The sequence below is a fragment of the Manis javanica genome, chromosome 8 (genome assembly GCF_040802235.1).
Source record: "Manis javanica isolate MJ-LG chromosome 8, MJ_LKY, whole genome shotgun sequence".
Classification (NCBI taxonomy): domain Eukaryota; kingdom Metazoa; phylum Chordata; class Mammalia; order Pholidota; family Manidae; genus Manis; species Manis javanica.
This window is the reverse complement of record NC_133163.1, coordinates 104,275,967-104,297,496: the sequence shown is the minus strand read 5'-3', so window position 1 is coordinate 104,297,496 and position 21,530 is coordinate 104,275,967.

Sequence of the window (21,530 nt, the reverse complement as noted above, 5' to 3'; positions counted from 1 at the left end):
CATATGAATTTTAGAATGATTTGCTCTAGTTCATTGAAGAATGCTGTTGGTAATTTGATAGGGATTGCATTGAATCTGTGGATTGCTTTAGGCAGAATGGCCATTTTGACAATATTAATTCTTCCTGTTCATGAGCACGGGGTATGTTTCCACTTACTGGTTTCTTCTTTAATTTCTCTCATGAGTGTTTGTACATATTTAAATAAAATAAAAACTTATTTTGGTTCCATTAGGAGTCTGAGAATTGTTACCCTTTAAAGTGTGTCTTTATTATTCAAGTTTGAGAAATGCTGATAAGGTACATTGGATTTAACTTGGGTAGAACTGAGTTCAGTTCACTGCCCTGTCACTTACTAGCTTGATGAATTATGTTAGCTTTCTGAGCTTCAATTTCCTTATATATAAAGTGGGGAAAATGATTTCAATATAATAAAGTTGTTGTAAGGTATAAATGAAAAGCGATGATACATGTGAGGTAAGAGTAGGTGTTTACAAAATTTTAGGGATTATTGTATTTATGGTTTACAGACAATTAAGGACTGATTTAATTGAGAATTGCTATCAAAATTCTATCATGATTTTCAAATTACTCTGCTCTCCATATTACTGCTTTCACACTATTTCCTCCTTCCTCAAAGTCCTCCTCTTAGTTGCAAGTATACTTGTCATATTTCAATGGGAAAACAGAAGCCACCAGAAAAGAATTCTCTCTTCCTTCAGATACAAAATCTAGAAAATACTAGAATCTACACTCAATTTTTTATGTCTTAAAATCACAAGGATGAGGTGTTCCTGTTCTTTTTAAAGACCAATCTTTCCAAGAATTCTCTGTTGCCCCCTGCCTTTTAAGGACCTCTCTTTCTTATATATCCTTATTTCTCTACTATCATCAAATTTTTTCCCTATTGAGTTATTCCCACCAGAATTAAAATAAGCTCCTTCCTTTTATTCCAGATTACTCTCTAGAAAGTGACCTATTTCTATGCTCCCCTTTTCACTGAAACTCTATAAAGACTTGGTAACTTCATATCCTGATGTCTCACCCAATCTTCTGTTCACTCCAGTCTGATTTCAGTCTCACCACTCCCTTTAACCTGCATTTGCCTTATTCACCAATGACTTCCATATTGCCAAATGCAACATAGTCATTTATTTTTTACAAAATTGTATATATTTAAGGCATACAACTTGATGTCTTGATATATGTATGGATGGTGAAACCACACTGTGACATCATTGCCACAATCATGCTAACCAACTTGTCCATCACTCACATAGTTACTTTTAAAAAAATCTGATGAGAACACTTATCATCTCCCCCTCTTAGCAAATTTAAAGTATATAGTACAGTATTGTTGACTACAGTCACATTGCTGTGCATTAGGTCCCCAGAACTTGTGCCTTTTGCACAACTAAAACTATGTTTCCTTTACCAGCATCTCCCAATTTCCCCTTGCCTCAGTGCCTGGCAATCTCCATTCTACTTGCTGCTGTTATGAATTGGACTATTTTTGATTCTATATGTAAGTGAGCATCCTGCATTGTCTTTCTGTGTTTGGCTTATTTCACTTAGTAGAATGAAGTGTTCATTTATGGCAGGATTTCTTTCTTTGTTAAGGGCGAAATATTCCATTGTGTGTGTATGTATGTATGTATGTGTGTGCACATGTGTATCTCATCTATTCTGTATCTATTCATTCAAGTGAATGAATTATAGACATTCAAGTTGTTTCCATGTCTCAGCTATTGTGAATAATGTTGCAATGAACACCGGAAGGCATATATATCTTTGAGATACTGATTTCATTTCTTTTGTATGTATACCCAGAAATGGCATTCCTGGATCATCAAGTCATTCCCTTGATAGTTTGGGGGGAACTGCCATCCTGTTTTATATAAAGGGTATACCAATTTGCATTCCTGTTAACACTATTATATGGTTTCCTTTTTTCTATGCCCTAGCCAATATTTATCTTTGACATTTGAAAAATAGGCATTGTAAAAGGTATGATATGATATCCATTGTGGCATTTCATTTGCATTTTCCTGATGATGAGTGATTTTAAGCACCTTTTCATATGCCAGTTGGCCATTTGTATGTCTTCTTTTCAGAAATATATATTCAGGTCCTTTGCCCATTTTTGAACTGGATTATCTGTGTTCCATTTTTTGTTTGTTTTTTGCTATTGAGTTTATGAATTCTTTGTATATTTTGGCTATTAACCCCTTAACAGACAGATGGCTTGTAAAAATTTTTTTTTCTATTATATAGGCTACCATGGTTTTCTTTGATGTGCGAAGCTTTTTAGTTTCATGCAATCCCATTGACATATTTTTACTTTTATTGCTTGTGTTTTTGGTATTGTATTTTAAATAAATCATTGCCCAGACAGTGTTGAGAAGCTTTCTTCCCTATGTTTTCTTCTTGTAATTTTACCTCTTCAGGTAAGTCTTTGATTCATTTTGAGTTTATTTTTGTATATGGTTTGAGACAAGTGTCCAATTTCATTCTTCTGCTTGTGAATATCCAGTTTTGCCAGCACCACTGGTTAAAGAGTCTATTCTTTCCCCACCGGTGTTAATCAAGGATTGGTTAACTGTAAAAGCATGGGCTCTATGTTATGTTCCATTGTTCAGTATGTTGGCTTTTATGTCAGTACTGTGCTACTTTGATAATAGTGCCTTTGAAATGTATTTTGAAATCGGGAAGTCTGATGCTTCTGGGTCTGTTCTTTTTTCTCAAGAAGGCTTTGGCTACTCAGGTTCTTTGTACTAACATGTGAATTTTAGGATTGCTTTTAAATTCTTGTGAATAATGACATTGGGATTTTGGTAGGGATTGCCTTGAATCTGTATTAATTCAGTGATACAGACTACTTTGGATAGAATGGACATTTTAACAACATTAATTCTTCCAACCCATGAGTATGGGGTATTTTCCCATTTATATGTGTCTTATTTCTTTTATCAATGTTTTAAACTTTCATCTCTTTTTTTAAGTTTATTTCTAAGCATTTATTCTTTTTGTTGCTATTGTGAATGGGATTGTTCTTCTAATTTCCTTGTTGGATAGTTCATTGTTTGTATATAGAAATGTGATTAACTTTTGGATGTTGAATTTGCATCCTTCACCTTTATTGAATTAGTTTATTAGTTTTAATGTTTTTTTTGGTTGAGTCTTGAGGGTTTCTACATATATAACTATGCCATCTACAAACAACTTTACTTCATTCTTTCTAATTTAGATGTCTTTTATTTCTCTTTCTTTTCTGATTGCTCTGGCTAGTCTTTCAGTACTATGTAGAAAGAGTCAAGAGAATAGATATTATTGCCTTGTGTCAGATCTTAGAGGCAAAGTTTTCAGTTGTTTCCCATTGGTTATGATGTTAGCTGTGGGCTTTTCATATGTGGCCTTCCATGTGTTAAGTTCCTTCTATAACTATTATGTTGAAAATTTTTATTATGAATGGTGTTGAAATGTTTTTTCTGCATTTGACACAATAATGTGATTTTTTTCCTGCCTTTTATTTTGTTAATGTGGTGTATCACGTTGATTGATTTGTGTGGGTTGAACCATACTTCATCCCAGGAATAAATCCCACTTGGTCATGATATATGATACTTTAATGTGTTGTTTAAATCAGCTTACTAGTATATTATTGTTGAGTATTTTGACATCTATGTTCATCAAATATATTGTCCTGTAGTTTTCTTTTCTTGTGGTGTCTTTGCCTGGCTTTTATATCACTCTGATTTTGGCCTCAGGAAATGAGTTTGGAAATGTTCCTTCTCATGTTTATTGGAAGAGTTTACAAAGGATTAGTATTAATTCTTTGAATGTTTGTTAGAATTTACCCATGAAGCCATCTGGTTCTGGGATCTTCTTTATTGGGAAATTTTTGATTACTTACTCAATTGCCTTATTTGTTACTAGTTTGTTCAGGCTTTTTTTTTTGTTTTTTTTTGAGTCAGTTTTGGTAGGTTGTGTATTTTTAGGAATTTATCCATTTCTTTTAAATTATCCAATTTATTAGAATATAATTTTTCATAATAATCTCAAGACTTTTTACTTCTGAGGCAATAATTGTAATGTCTCTTCTTTGATTTTTTATTTTATTGCATTTCTTAGTCTTCTCTCATTTTTCTTAATGTAGCCAAAGATTAGTCTGTTTTTTTAATCTTTTCAAAACATCAACTCTCAGTTGTATTGATTTTTTTCTAGATTTTCTGGTCTCTATTTGATTTATTTCTGTTATAACCTTTATTATTTCCTTCCACTTGATAACTCAGCTTAGTTTGTTCTTTTCCTACTTTCTTGAGATATATAGTTACATTGTTACTTGAGACCTTTTTACATTTTTAATGTAGACACTTTCTAATAGTCTACATTATGGTCTATTGTCTATAATAGTCCATAATGTAGACAGTAATCCAAGTTCCCTCTTAGTACAGCTTTTGCTGCATGTCTTAAGTTTTAGTGCCTTGTGTATTTTTTCTTTTTTAAAAAATCTTTATTGAGGTATTATTGATATACACTCTTATGAAGGTTTCACATGAACAAACAATGTGGTTACTACATTTACCCATATTATCAAGTCCCCACCCATACCCTAATGCAGTCACTGTCCATCAGTGTAATAAGATGCCACAGATTCACTGTTGGCCTTCTCTGTGCCACACTGCTTTCCCCGTGACTCCCCACACCATGTGTACTAAACATAATACCCCTCAATCCCCTTTTCCCTCCCTCCCCACCCGCCCTCCCACACCCCTACCCTTTGGTAACCAGTAGTCCCTTCTTTGAGTCACTGCGTCTGGTGCTATTTTGTTCCTTCAGTTTTGCTTCGTTGTTATACTCGACAAATGAGGGAAATCATTTGGGACTTGTCTTTCTCTGCCTGGCTTATTTCACTGAACATAATATCCTCCAGCTCCATCCATGTTGTTGCAAACAGTAGTACTTGTTTCATTCTTATGGCTGAATAGTATTCTATTGTGTATATGTACCACTTCTTCTTTATCCAATCATCTACTGATGGACACTTAGGTTTCTTCCAGATCTTGGCTATGGTAAATAGTGCTGCAATACACATAGGGTTGCATATATCTTTTGGAGTCTGAGAAGTTGTATTCTTTGGGTAAATTCCAAGGAGTGGGATTCCCAGGTCAAATGGTATTTCTATTTTTAGTTTTTTGAGGAACCTTCATATTGCTTTCCACAATGGTTGAACTAGCTTACATTCTGAACAGCAGTGTAGGAAGGTTCCCCTTTCTCTGCATCCTCATGAGCATTTGTTGATTTCAGTCTTTTTGATGCTAGCCATCCTTACTGGTGTGAGGTGATATCTCATTGTGGTTTTCATTAGCATTTCCCTGATGATTAGTGATGTGGAGCATCTTTTCAGGTATCTGTTAGCCATCTGAATTTCTTTTTTGGAGAATTGTCTCTTCATATCCTCTGCCCATATTTTAATCGGGTTATTTGCTTTTTGGGTGTTGAGGCATGTGAGTTCTTTATATATTTTGGGTGTTAACTCTTTGTCAGGTATGTTATTTACAAATATATTCTCCTATACTGTAGGATGCCTTTTTGTTCTGTTGATGGTGTCCTTTGCCGTACAAAAACTTTTTAGTTTGATGTAGTCCCACTTGTTCATTTTTGCTTTTGTTTCCCTTACTTGAGGAGATGTGTTCAGGAAGAAGTTGCTCATGCTTGTATTCAGGAGATTTTTGCCTATGTTGTCTTCTTAGAGTTTTATGGTTTCATGATTTATACTCAGGTCTTTGATTCATTTTGAATTTACTTTTGTGTATGGGGATAAACAATAATCCACTTTCATTCTCTTGCATGTAGCTGTGCAGTTTTTCCAACACCAGTTGTTGAAGAGGCTGTCATTTCCCCATTGTATGTCCATGGCTCCTTTATCATATATTAATTGACCATATATGGTTGGGTTTATATCAGGGCTCTCTAGTCTGTTCCATTGGTCTATGGTTCTGTTCTTGTGCCAGTACCAAATTGTCTTGATTACTGTGCCTTTGTAGTAGAGCTTGAACTTGGGGAGCATAATCCCCCAAGCTTTATTTTTCCTTCTCAGGATTGCTTTGGTTTTTTGGTGTCTTCTGTGGTTCCATATGAATTTTATAACAATTTGCTCTAGTTCATTGAAGAATGCTGTTGGTATTTTGATAGGAATTGCATTGAATCTACAGATTGCTTTAGGCAGGATGGCCATTTTAACGATATTGGCTATGAGCATGGGATGTGTTTCCATTTTTTTCTTTGATTTCTCTCACGAGTGTTTTGTAGTTTTCAGATTATAGGTCTTTCACTTCCTTGGTTAGGCTTATTCCTAGGTATTTTATTGTTTTTGATGCAACTGTGAGTGAAATTGTTTTCCTGATTTCTCTTTCTGCTATTTCATCATTAGTGTATAGGAATGCAACAGATTTCTGTGTATTAATTTTGTATCCCACAACTTTGCTGAATTCAGATATTAGGTCTAGTAGTTTGGGAGTGGATTCTTTAGGCTTTTTTTATGTACAATATCATGTCATCTGCAAAAAGTGACAGTTTGACTTCTTCTTTGTGGATCTGGATGCCTTTTATTTCTTTGTGTTATCTGATTGCTGTGGCTAGGACCTCCAGTACTACATTGAACAGAAGTGGGGAAAGTGGTCATTCCTTGTCTTGTTCCTGATCTTAAAGAAAAGCTTTCAGCTTCTTATTGTTAAGTATGATGTTGGCTGTGGGCTTGTCATATATGGCCTTTATTTTGTTGAGGTACTTGCCCTCTATACCAATTTTGTTGAGAGTTTTTATCATGAATGGATGTTGAATTTTGTTGAATGCTTTTTCAGCATCTATGGAGATATTCATGTGGTTTTTCTTCTTTTTGTTGATGTCGTGGATGATGTTGATGGATTTTTGAATGTTGTAGCATCCTTGCATTCCTGGGATGAATCCCACTTGATCATGATGGATGATATTTTTTATGTATTTTTAATTCAGTTTGCTAATATTTTGTTGAGTATTTTTGCATCTATGTTCATCAGGGACATTGGTCTGTAATTTTCCTTTCTGTGGTGTCTTTGCCTGGCTTTGGTATTAGAGTGATGTTGGCTTTGTAGAATGAGTTTGGAAATATTCCCTCTTCTTCTACTCTTTGGAAAACTTTAAAGAGTGTGGGTATTAGGTCTTCACTAAATGTTTGATAAAATTCAGTGGTGAAGCCATCTGATCCAGGAGTTTTGTTCTTTCATAGTTTTTTGATTACCAGTTAAATTTCATTGCTGGTATTTGTTCTGTTCAGATTTTCTGTTTCTTTCTGGGTCAGCCTTGGAAGGTTGTATTTTTTCTAGAAAGTTGTCCATTTCTTCTAGGTTATCCAGCTTGTTAGCATATAATTTTTCATGATATTCTCTAATAATTCTTTGTACTTCTGTGGTGTCCATAGTGATTTTTCCTTTCCCATTTTGGATTCTGTATATGTGAGTAAAGTTTTTTTCTTGATAAGTCTGGCTAGGGGTTTATCTATTTTGTTTATTTTCTCGAAGAACCAGCTCTTGCTTTCATTGATTCTTTCTATTGTTTTATTCTTCTCAATTTTATTTATTTCTGCTTTAATCGTTATTATGTCCCTCCTTCTACTTACTTTGGGCCTCATTTGTTCTTCTTTTTCTTGTTTTGTTAATTGTCAGTTTAGAGTGCTCATATGGGATTGTTCTTCTTTCTTGAGGTAGGCCTGTATTGCAAGATACTTTCCTCTTAGCACAGCCTTCACTTTGTCCAACAGATTTTTGTAGTGTTGAATTATTCTTGTCATTTGTCTCCATATCTTGCTTGATCTTCCTTTATATTTGGTCATTGATCCACTGGTTATTTAGAAGCATGTTTTGAAGCCTCCATATGTTTGATGGATTTTTTTCATTTTCTTTGCATAATTTATTTCTAGTTTCATACCTTTGTGGTCTGAGAAGCTGGTTGGTACAATTTTAATCTTTTTTAATTTACTGAGGCTCTTTTTGTAGCCTACTATATGATCTATTCTTGAAAATGTTCCTTGTACACTTGAGAAGAATCTGTATTCTGCTGCTTTTGGATGTAGAGTTCTGTAGATGTCTGTTAGGTCCATCTGTTCTAATGTGTTGTTCAGTGCCTCTGTCTCCTTACTTATTTTCTGTCTGGTTGATCTGTCCTTCTGAGTGAATGGAGTGTTGAAGTCTCCTAGAATGAATGCATTGCATTCTATTTCCCCTTTTAATTCTGTTTGTATTTGTTTCACATATATAGGTGCTCCTGTGTTGGACACATAGATATTTATAATGGTTATATCTTCTTGTTGTATTGACCCCTTAATCCTTATGTAATGTTCTTCCTTGTCTCTTGTGACTTTCTTTGTTTTGAAGTATATTTTGTCTGGTACAAGTCCTGCAATTCCTGCTTTTTTCTCCCCATTAGTTGCATGAAATATCTTTCTCCATCCCTTCACTTTTAGTCTATGTATGTCTTTGGGTTTAAAGTGAGTCTCTTGTAGGCCACATATAGATGGGTCTTGTTTTTTTATCCATTCAGTGACTCTATGTCTTTTGATTGGCGCATTCAGACCATTTACATTTAGGGTGATTATCAATATGTATATACTTATTGCCATTGCAGGCTTTAGATTCATGGTTACCAAAGGTTAAAGGTTAACTTCTTTACTATCTAATAGTCTAACTAAACTCACTTAATATGCTATTACAAACACAACCTAAACATGCTTTTTCTCCTCCTTTTTCTTCCTCCATTGTCTATTCCTTGATTGACTTTGGAGATAGTTGATTTAATTTTGCATATGCTTAGTAATTAACTATTCTACCTTTTTAACTATGGTTTTATTACCTCTGGTGACAGCTATTAAACCTTAGGAACACTTCCATCTATAGCAGTCCTTCCAAAATAGACTGCAGAGATGGTTTGTGGGAGGTAAATTCTCTCAGCTTTTGCTTATCTGGAAATTGTTTAATCCCTCCTTTAAATTTAAATGATAATATTGCCATATAAAATATTCTTGGTTTGAGGTCCTTCTGCTTCATTGCATTAAATACGTCATGCCTCTCCCTTCTGGCCTGTAAGGTTTCTGCTGAGAAGTCTGATGATAGCCTGATGAACTTCCTTTGTATGTGATCTTATTTCTCTCTCTGGCTGCTTTTAGTAGTCTTTCCTTATCCTTGATCTTGGCCATTTTAATTACTATATGTCTTGGTGTTGTCTTCCTTGGGTCCCTTGTGTTGGGAGATCTGTGCACCTCGATGGCCTGAGAGACTATCTCCTTACCCAGATTAGGGAAGTTTTCAGCAATTACCTCCTCAAAGACAGTTTCTATCCCTCTCTCTCTCTCTTCTTCTGGTGCCCCTATAATGCAAATATTGTTCCATTTGGATTGGTCACACAGTTCTCTCAATATTCTTTCATTCTTAGGAATCCTTTTTCCTCTCTGTGCCTCAGCTTCTGTGCATTCCTCTTCTCTAATTTCTATTTCATTAATCATCTTCTCCACTATATATATAATCTGCTTTTAATATCCTCCATTGTGCTCTTCAGTGATTGAATCTCCAACTGGAATTCATTCCTGAGTTCTTGAATATTTTCCTGTACCTCCATGAGCATGTTAATGATTTTTATTTTGAATTCCCTTTCAGGAGGATTCATGAGGTGGATTTCATTTGAATCTTTCTCAGGTGCTGTATTTATAATTTTACTTAGAACCAGGTTCCTTTGAAGTTTCATATTTGTATATGGCACCCTCTAGTGGGAGAAGCTCTATTCTCTGAAGCTGCTCAGCCCCTGAAGCAATGTCAGGGGTCACAGGGGAGTGGTATTAGTGCCTAGGGGGAGGAAAGAGCTGTTTCTTGCTTCCCGACTGCTATACCTGCCTCCACTTTCAGAACCAGTGGGCCAAGCACACAGGTATAAGCCTCTATGCTTTGTGTTTGTAGTTGCTGTAGACAGGGCCTCCCTGTGACTGGCCTGATGCCAGGGTAGGTTTTGCCAGTTTGAGAGCCAGGTGGGGCTGGCTGGGAGAAAGGTGCAGTAGGCTGTGTATCACAGAGGGGGTCCTTTGAGCTCTGTAGCCAGCCAGGGAGCTGGAGCGCCTGAAGATGGAGAAAGTTCCCAACCTGCTGGGCAGAATGCATCTGGACAATTTTGTCTACCTGTCCTTTCTCCTGAGCAGAAAGCACTGTGCAATCCTTGCCCCTTTAGTAGCCCTCTTGCTGTTAAGAAGTCTCTCAGACTGCCCGCCTTTCTTTTGTCCCAGAGCAGCCGGCTATGGATCTCTGCTTTCCACAAGCAGCTGGAATGTCAGTCTCTCCATGTATTCTGCCTGTCTTTGCTTTGAAACTCCCTAATCACGAGAGTACCATGAAGGCACCATGAAATGTAGGGTTGTGCTCCCAGAGCAGATCTCCGGAGCTATGTATTCAGCAATCCCAGTCCTCCACTCCCTCCCTGATCCATTTCTCTTCCTCCAGTTGGTGAGCTGGGTGGGGGAAGGGCTTGGGTCCAGCTGGGCCATGGCTTTGGTACGTTATCCTGTTCCGTGAGGTTTATTCTTTTCTCCAGGTGTATGCAGTATGGTGCAGCCCTCTTTCCTGTTGCTCTTTCAGGATCAGTCATATTAATTATATTTTCATATTATATGCAGTTTTAGGAGGAAACCTCTGTCTTATCTCTCACGCTGCCATCTTTAATCCTCTAGTGCCTTGTGTTTTTAATTTTGTTTTTCTCAAGATTCTTTTAAAATTCCATTTGGATTTCCTCTTTTACTCAACATTTATTCAAGGATATGTTGTTTAGTTCCCATGTATTTGTGAATTTCCCTGTATTCTTACTCTTACTGATTTCTTTGCTCATTTCATTGTGGTTGGAAAAGATGCTTACAAAGATTTTGATATTCTTATATTTGTTAGGACTTGTTTTGTGAACTAACATGATCTACTCTGAAGATGTTCCACGAGCACTTGAAGAGAATATGTATTCTGCTATTGGGTGGAAAGTTCTGTCTGTTAAGGTCCATTTGGTCTATTGTGTTGTTCATGTCTGCTATCTCTTTAGTGATTTTCAGTCTAGATTTGTTTCAGTTATTGAAAGTTGTTATTTAAGTTCCCTCTTATATAATTAAATATTTGTCAATTTCTCCCTTCAGATCTTTTGGGTGCAGATGTATTTATAATTGTTATATATTCTTAATTAACTGAGACTTTTATGATTATATAATGCCCTTCTTTGTCTCTAGGGACGTATTTTGACTTTAGCTCTATTTCATCTGATAGAAGTGTGGCTATTACACCTTTTTGTTATCATTTGCATGGAATATCTTTTCCCATCTCTTCACTTTCAGCCTATGTATTTTTTTCTTACTGTACAGCTTGATGAATTTTGACGTGTGTATACACTCATGTAACCATTACTTAGAGATATCAAACATTCTCACTAATGTTTTTCCAGTCTATGTGTTTTTAAAATAAAAATGGCTTTCTTGTAGGTAACATATTACTGAATTAAAAAGAAATCCATTCAGCCACTCTGTGCATTTTGACTGGGGGATTTCATCTATTTTCATTCAAAGTAATTATTGATGAATAAGGACTTATTATTGCCATTTTTTAATTGTTTTCTGTCTGTTTTGTAGCCTTTTTTTGACTTTCTTCCTCTATTGCTGTCTTTCTTTGCTATTTTATGACTTTTTAGTGATTTGCCTTAATTATTTTCTGTCTTTTTTCCCTGTATCTATTATAGGTTTTTTTTTCCTTGTGGTTATCTTGAGGTTTGCATAAAATATCTTGGAGTCATAACCATATGTTTTGATTTGATACCATCTTAATTTAAATCACATACAAAATCTCTACACTTTTACTTCCTCTCCCTGTTCCAACACTTAAGTGTTCTTATAGTCAGTTTGCTTCTTTTCATATTATATATCCATTAACAATTTCTTATCTTAACTTTTATACTAGGATTAAAAGTAATTTTTGTCTTTTCTTGAAATATTCTTTAATTTGACTTCCAGGACTCTTCACTTTGCTGGTCTTCCTCTTATTTCTCAAGCGACCTCTCAGTTTCTCCTGCTGGATCATCACTGTACTTCATTGCGAGGCCATCTTTTTTTTCTCTTTAAACTTTCCACCTATTTGACTTCAACCTTTCAATGGCTCTAAGTGCCATTTATATAGTCTTCTGATCACCTCCTATTTGCCCTGTTGATATAGGAGAGATCCCTGGACGTAAATAATATGAGATGGCTGTGCAGTGACACCTAATCCTGGACAAGAGAGACTGACGACAGTTTGTTAGTCCCGTATATTCACAGCCCGATGGAGAAGGAAATAGAATGAACTAGTAAGGGTTGTGGGAGGCAGACTTGCAGATTTTGTGCTAACAGGATGGTGGGGTATCCCAGGTTTCCCATGGGTTGATGTGGTTGGCTTGTTTGAATAGTTCTGTAGGCTGTCAGGGAAGTGAAAACTCTTCGGTTGAGAACCAGAAGGGGTGCAGCCGGTGCAGATTATAGGAGAACTAGTTGGGTGGGGAGATTTTCTCATTGGATGGGGACCATATCTGGAGATAGCAGAAAAACTCATGGTTAGGCCTTTGGGACTCTGTGAGGCTGAAAGTTGAAGGGAGCACTTAAAACTTTATGTTTTGAAACACAGAAACCAGCAGTTCCTAAAAGTGTATTTAATTCCAAACCTTATTTTGTGCTCCATACTTTTTTGAGCAACTGCCTCCTTGACATTTTCCACTGAGATGTCAAACAAGTCAAACCTAACATGTCCCAAGCAAAGACCCAATTCCCTTCTCTCCTACTCCACAAGTTTTTTCTGGTAAAAAAAGAACTTTTTTTTTTCAGTTTTCCCTCAGTCCTTCTTGGTAAATGGACTCATCATCTACTCAGTTGCACAGATCAGAAATCTGGGAGTAATATTTCATCTCTACCCTACTTCACCCTTTATAATTCATTATATCAAAACCCCATTAATTTTTTATCTACCGCTTGAGTCACAGTCATCCACTCCTCTCTATTTTCACCATCATCGTTTTTCCAGGCTACCATCATCTTTCTCTTTGACAACTTTAATAGCCTCCTAATGAGTTTCTCAGCTTTGTTCCTTCTCCCCAATCTGTTCTCCTGTGGCAGTCAGAGTAAACTAATAGATGTGTTGACTCAGGGCTCTACCTTCATTGTTCTTATTGAGCAGGCCCATTTTTTCTGGGTGAGAGTGAGGCCAGATAGAAGCAATGAGTGTTAAAATTGTTCTAATACAAGGCTAGTTTATAGAGAGCACAAATATAATGAGACCATATCTTAGTCTGAAGTTCCTTGCCAGAGATAATGTGTCTTACTCAAACTTAATTTTACTCTTTTGCATGAACTTACATTGCTTCCCCATTCTAAAGACTTCCTAGATGGAGCTAATCAGGCCATGTATTTCTTCATCTGTAATTACTATTAATTTCATTTGGATACTTTTAAAAATCATTATAATATTCAGGGAATGGAGAGAAAGTCCCTTTGACAAGATAATCTAGGGTGGTGTCTGTAGAGTTTAGTCTGGAGTGGATTGTGGTCATTTGGTCAAACACCAAGTGTGTTCTGAGTCACCTCCGTTGATGAAAGGAATGTGATTCTTCTTCAGTTTTTCCCCTCCTTAGTTTGCCTGTTCCCTGCAAGTTTTTGGTGATTTATAGATTTCCCCCTTGATCTACTAATTTTGCTGATTCTATTTCTATTGGCTAACTTTGATAAATGTCCTTCTAATCTAGTAGATTTACTTTTTAATCAGTATTGCCCATTCAATACAGGTCAAGCCATTCACTGTTTGAAATACACTAAGAACTTCCTACTGCACAAAGAATTAAATCAAAAGTTCTTATCATGCCAGTTTGTAAGATTTGGTCCCTGCCTCAGTTACCAATGTCTTTCTTTCCAGTCTCACCTTTGCTCACAATACTCTAGCTACCTTGTCACATGTTAATTCCTTGACTACATCAAACTCTTTTCTACCTTAATATCTTAAAAACATTATGTTTCCTCTCAGTTCTCCTTTTTCTCATTAATTTTATGGTGATTCCTCCTTATCCATCTGTACAGCCTTCCTAATACACAATCCCCTCACTCCATTATTCCACCTTTTTCTTTAAAAAATACATCCAGTTTGTAATACATACGGACTATGTATTGATTATTTATTGTTTTCTACCCCCACTAGGAATATTATTTTGGATCTAGTATCTAGCACTGTGTTATACATAATAGGGATCAATAAATATTTATTCAATGAAAAATGTAAGAATGAATAAATGAAAGAACATAATTGAAGCATGGGAATTTATTTGTGGGTCAGCTTTTTACTTTAGCAATTCTCAAAAATTCATTCTCCTTTGCACTCTTAAAAATGATTGAGGTTCCCAAAGAACTATTTAAAATGTAGACTAGAAATTAAGTTTTAGACTAGAAATTATGTTATTACTTCATTTTCATACAATGATAACATATGTTAACATAATTTTATGAAAATTTCAGGAACAAAAATAATTTAGGTCAAAAGATCATTTTTTAGATTTTTACAAATCTTTTTAATGACAACTTAAGAGAAATCTGGTTTTTCTGATCTGCTTCTGCATGCAGTTTGTTGTCACATCACATATCGTGTAGCCTCTGGAAAACTCCATGTACATTCATTAGTGAATGCAAATGAAAAAGGCCAATAATATCCTAGTGTTAACTTAAAAATATTTGACCTCATGGACTGAAAGAGTTAGTCCCTGAATTGATTGAGAATTCTGGTCTAGATGATCACCTCTTCATTGAAGGGGAATGGCATATGCTATCCTAGACATGTTCAGAAGTTCTGGAAAACAATATTAAAAAGGTAACAATCAATAGAACTCTGTTCTAATCCAAGTTATAAACCCAACATAAAGGATTATTCATGCCTGTCTGTTAAATGTCTATGAGCCTCAATTTTTTCCTTTGTAAAATGGAGATAATTTTACATATCATGTGGCAGATATAAAGTGTCTGGAAGAAAAGTTAGCAGAGGCAGATGGATGCAAGAGGCTACTTGCTTCCTAACACCTTCCCTTTTTGCCAGCCTGCCTCACAAAATGAAAAATTAATGCAGAATTTTCTCTTTATGTGATTTCTTTCCTAGTGGTTTTAGTTTTTCATTATGCCCTCAGGGCTAGAAAAAAGTATGCAACTGATTAATGGTTTTGTAATGGACTCTATATTGTTTGGAAAGTGTGGAAATTAGGTGAGAGAGACCCTGCTGTGATTTTTGGAAAATCTATTTTCCATGGAATTCAGTTTTTGAAGCAATGCAATGCAAAAAAGAAGTCACTTGCACTCTATTTTATATTGATTCTCTTTTCACTGAAAAAGAAGAGATTATGTGGCTGTTCAGCAGTTTAGCTGCCCCTAGCAACAGCTCTGTGGTGGCCAGAACATCTTTTGTAACAAGGTGTTCCCTGTACAAAATCAGAGATTAATGTCATGACAGTTTTTCTTATTACCACCCACAATGTTACCATCCTGTTTTGCAAAGTCTTGCTTCTGGTAAAATTGAGAGGATTATAATATGCAGCACATCTACAAGTCATGAGATTTTGTAGTACAAAGGAGAACTTAAATGTTTCAAGGAGTAAGAGTTATTGTTTCTTCATGTGTTTAAGAGTCTAGAAAATAAGGACAATAGTTGTGCTAATGTCCAAATCCTCACAATGGCTAAACTGCAAACTGAATGTGTTTCCAAACTGTTGGATCTCACAACAGTCTTCAGTAAATCCTGAAGATAATAATAATCCTGAAGGTATTTATAATGAGGAAGGAGATTAAGCTAGTATTACGCCCCTACACGTACATACACCCAGCCAGCTACACACACATGCACCTACCCACACACACACACATACGGAGTCATGTAAGAGAGAATTTAAAGAATCTAGAGTTACAGGTAATTATCCTGCTGTCAATGATCTGATACTTCATCCCTACTTACTTTAGAACAGGGTTCTCAAACCTGAGTGTGCATCAGTATCACATGGAGGACTTGTTAAAACAGATTGCTGGATACTACCCTAAGAGTTTATGATTCAGTAGGTTTGGGATAGAGTCCCAGAATTTGCATTTCTTACTGCACTTTGAAAAATACTATAGAAATGTGATAAGATCATATTTTCAGGTAGTGCTATCACCACAGATACACCACTCTTCAAATATTTATTCACTGTATGACTTAGGACAATTTTATTTTTCTATACCTCTATTTCTTCCTCTGAAAAATAAGAGTGACTCATTAAAAGGCTATTGCAAGTCTTACATGAGATAAGGGGTTTAAGCGTTGTGCCTGGCCTGCTGAGTGTTCTATAGTTCTTATTGTTTTTAAGAATTCTCTTCAATTCAAAGTTGGATTCTGTTTGTCTGCAGTATGGATATTTTATCTTGATGATTGAAAATACATATATAAAATTCAGGTACCCAACTAACAGGTGGAGAGTTTGACAGTACAATGAAATTTGAATCCAGTTTATTCTCTCAATGCCAGGGAGGACAAACTAGCTGTTGTAGTTTTCTTCTTTCCAACCCAAACTATAATACTAGTTTTTCAGACCCTACAATATTTTGGCTAAAACTGAACTTAGCAGTTATGGTATAGGTCAAATTTTTTCTGTATATGTGTTTTAGATTATCTCATCAACTGTAGTATTTCCTCTAACCTGCACACTGTCATCAGTAGGAGTGAAGAGGGGATCCCAGGGCTTTAAATATTCTTACTAAGAACCCCTCCTCCATTCTCAAGAACACTCATTGCCTTCCCACTACATCCTGCTTATGGATCCAGGACTAAGCAGATTGTGTTCTTCATTCAAATTTCTATCAATTACTCTGTGGTCCCTAACATTTCCTAGTCATCCCCAGTCATCCTCATTCATCCCTTTTCCCAGTAAGTCTCTTTACTTTTTGTAAAATCTTTCTTCCTTAAATCTCCAAACCTTTCAGTGAGTACTCTAGGATTCAGTGTCTATTGTCAGCAAAACCCTGTGAATTCTTAGCCTATTTGTCAGACATGTTTTTAACCTCCTTGCTTCTCTGAAACTTGACCCTCTTTAAAGAAATAACTTTTCATGAAGACACTTAAGATGTTTTTTTCCTTTCTTTACTCTTCTGCTACTGGGCCTGAAGATGGATAACTATTCCGTTGGAACCTTTGGTCTGTTCTCCTTAAAAATACCCAGATTTGAAGTTCAGGCTCTCAGATTATGGCATTCATAACTCCACCTCATTGCAAGAATCTACAGACCTCCATGTCTCTCCCACATTCCTTCAAACTCTTAGTCATTTACAGATTCATAATCTCTTTCTTTTTCTCTCTAGATAGGGAGGTAAATAGATATAGAAAGATACAGATAAATGATATGAATCTGTAATGTATATTAATATAACATACATACATAAGAACTACACAAGTAGTTCATAACATATATACATATATGTATAGTATACACACACACATACACACATATATATATGACTTTTGCAATATTCACGTATCTGCCTTATTCAGTTCCTTGACATCCCCTCGTCCAGTGATCATGTCCTTCCCCTTGTCTTAGGCACTCACTTCTGTGGTCATAATCTAGACAATGGAGTTACCAGTAACTGCATTCCTTCATAATCTCCATTTTAAGCATTGTGTTCTCCAGACACTGGTCCTTTTGTTTTTCCAGCTCATTCTGTCTAGAGCCCTGGTACCAAGAATTCTTAAGCCCCACCAGGATCTACAGTCCATTGACTTTACCACTTTTACAGTATTTCCACACCTGTCCTCACTCCCACACTCACGCAGAGTTCATGGTCCCTCATTATAATCACCGCCTTGCATATGCCTTCAGAACATTCTCGAACCTGTCTCAATCAAGTTCTCTTCCTACTCCAGAGAGACAAAATGATGTTGACTGCTTCTGTATGTACACTGCTCTCTCCTCTTTTTCTTGCAGCATTGGTTTCTGCCTTTTACTGGTTTTTCAAATGAGCAGTAGTGTTCTCAATTAAAAATAAAACTTGCCCAACTTCACATTTCTTCCCAGTTCTTGTTCTGTGTCTCTGAATTTCTTTCAGCAAAACTCCTCGGAAGAGTTGCCTGTACTTGCCCTCCCAATACAGACAGTCCTCTTTTTTCCATTCTTGCCTGAACTCATGCTAATCAGGGCTTATCTCTACTACTCTATAAGTCTTAAGTTATTACATTGTTAAATCCAATGATCAATTCCTACTCTTCATCTTACCTAACTTATCAGCAATATCACTTGATCACTTTATTTTCCTTTAAAATATTTTATTACTTGGCTTTCTGGAGCACAACCTCTGGTTTTCCAACTTCACTGACAGTTAATTTTGCTTTCTTTGTGTTATTTTCAAGACTCTGAATATTAGAATTTTGCAAGATTAAGTCATCAGACCTCTACTATTTTGTTTCCTACTTGCTAACTAGGTGATCTTATCTAGTGTAAGATTATAAATACTATCAATGAGTTTATGGCTTCCAAATTTATATCTCTACTTTTCCCAGAGTACAGATTCACATGTTGTTATGACATGTTCGACATTTCCCTGCAGAAGTCTACTAGCTATTCAAATGTATCATGTCTAAAAATGAAACCAGTTACACCATATCTAGTTTTATTCTGCCTTGTCTTTTACATCTAACTTGATAACAGTTTCATCCTTCCACTTGCCTAAGCCAAAAATTGTGAAGTCATTTGTCATCTCCATATTACATTCATCAGCAAAAACTATCAGCTTTATCTTCAAAAACATTGAGAATCTGACCAACATCCTTTTTCAAATGTCCCTCTATCATTCTGGCAATAAGATAGCATTCCTCCTTGCCCACTCCACTATGCACCTTTACCTTGTTTTTCTCTATAGCTCTTGTCATCTGATAAAATGTGCTTTGTGTTTATTCATTGCCTGCTTCTTTTAACAAGAATATAAATTCCATGAGGGTTGGAACTTTGGTTCACCTCTATAGCTTCAGCAACTGTCCTAGGAACATAGTAGGTGCCTGAAACTGTTGAATGAATTGAATAACATTAATTAATTTTATATTAGCACTTAAAGACAAGGACTTGGATGTTGAAATGAATTGGTAAGCTGCAATTAGTTTTTCTTCTGTGTCTGATTGTAAAGAAGATTTTACTTACAGAATCTTAATTGCTAGATTGTGGTTATGTATTTAAAATTCTCTGGATTGATGATGATGAATATAATTATGGTAATGACTAAGGCAATAATAACAAAAGTCCCTTAGTTCAAAGAAGAGTAGGAAAAGTACCAGCAACAGAAAATTAAACAAAACTTTTCTATGTCCCTGATGATGTATTTCTCTGTTCAAGTGAAAGAGATCACAGTTTTTTTTAAATTATGAAATTGCATTTATCAGGTTAAATATAATACTTAAATAGAAAATGTGCATACTGCTAGCTGGTCCTTGTTCTCACCTGTTATATTGTAGTGAAATAGTTTCTAATTATACCTCTGACATCTCTTATGCGTAGTAGATCCAAATCTGCTATTTTCTGCAGCATGCAAAATATTAAGAAGTATTCAATTTCCATGTAAATTAAAAACGTATAAAAATAATTGATGGTTTGAATTATCAGGATATTATGAGAAATAGTCATTTTGCCCAGCATTTTCATTTATTCATCCAACCATTTCCAAATAGTTGTTGAGAACTCACTAGAGGACGGCACTGAGCTTACGCTGTGGAGACAGCAGAGTGAAAAGGAGAAACATGGTAACTGCTCTACGGGAAATTGTATAGTGAGAGGTGGGCATTAAATAAGGAATAACACTAAGAACTGTACACCCAATGGGCTCACTGCCATAAAGAACAAGGGCCAGGTGTTATAAGCGCATTCTGTAGCGATTTAATCTCTTGGTCATGACTGACTGAATGGGGAGGTAAGCAATTTAAACCGGAAAGACCATTTAGATTGCATGCTCGTTATTCTTATCTCCTTTTCCTTGCTTCCCTACCCTCCACAATTCTGTTCCTTCCTCATGCCCCTCTGCCCTGCTCTGTGCCCTTGGGGATGACCCCTATAGACTGCATTACTAGGGCAATCCTGCCCTTTGGCTTTAGTTGGGTCTGGAATATGGAGGACATAGGTCTCGATATTTCTTCCCTTTCTCACTTTCTGCATCATCACTATGGTTCTTACAGTTGTGTCCATGTCTAGCGATAGCTCTTGTTGGGAAACCAAACCCCCAAGCCTCCTCTTCTTGTTCTCTGAAGGCTACTGGCAATAAAGACCTCCTTCTGTTGCTAGACCTTGGGCGCCTCATTAACCGTTATTGGTGCTTTTAATTTTTCCTCCCATGACTGAATACACTGTAGTTAAACTATGATGAAAAATAACAGCTGAGTAAGACTTCTGTTTTCTGTTGGGACTCTGATTGATACAAAGTACTACTCTATTAATTTGGAATTAGAGCTAAGACTCAAGCCTTAGTTTCAGATTTGCTTCCTTAAAAAGAGGTTATGTGTAATGAGTGATCAAAACTGAAAGTTTCTGTGATGACTGCCCTTGTACTGTTCACCATGTAAGAACTTACTCACTATGTAAGAATTTGTTCTCTATGTAAGAACTTGTTCGTTATGCTTCAGAAGATTGGAGACTGACAAGAATTAGGCTGGGGGTGGATTAATGATTGTACATTGAGCATTGACTCTCCTATACAGAATTTTATTGTTGTTAACAACCATTTGATCAATAAATATGAGAGATGCCCTCTCAAAAAAAAAAGAGGTTATGTGACAATTTCATTGCTGTTAGGGAGTCACCTTACTATGTGAATGAACCTAGAAAGACAGAGCTGGTGTGTTAAAAAGAAAGAAAGCAGATATGCAAAGACAAGAGATGGAAAGCGAAGATCACCTGCATTCTTACTATTTTCCAGGTGCTAATTTCAGTCCTGCTGAGGTCCAGCTACATTCCAGTACTTGTGTCTAATGAGACATATCAGCATTATTGTCATAAATTACTCCCCTTTATTTCCTTAAGATAGCCCACAGTGGTTTTATTTTTAGTACTACAAAATTTTTCTTTTGTACTTGCATTTTTGCTTAATCTCCAAAACCTGTCAAAACTGTTGATGTCACTCTTACCATTCTTCACTTTATTGTGCTTTGCACAATATTGTGAATATTCACAAATTGAAGGGTTGTGGCCACCCTGAGTCAATCGAGTCTCGTTAGTGTCATTTTTCCAACAGCATTTACTCACTTCATGTCTCTGTGTCACATTTTGGTAATTCTCACAATATTTCCAACTTTTTCATTATTGCTATGTTTGTTACAATGATCTGTGATCAGGGATCTTTGCTGTTACTATGACAATTTCTCTGGGGAGTCACAGACTGTGCCCATGTAAGATGGTGAACTTAATAAATGCTGCATGTGTTCTGGCTGCTCCACTT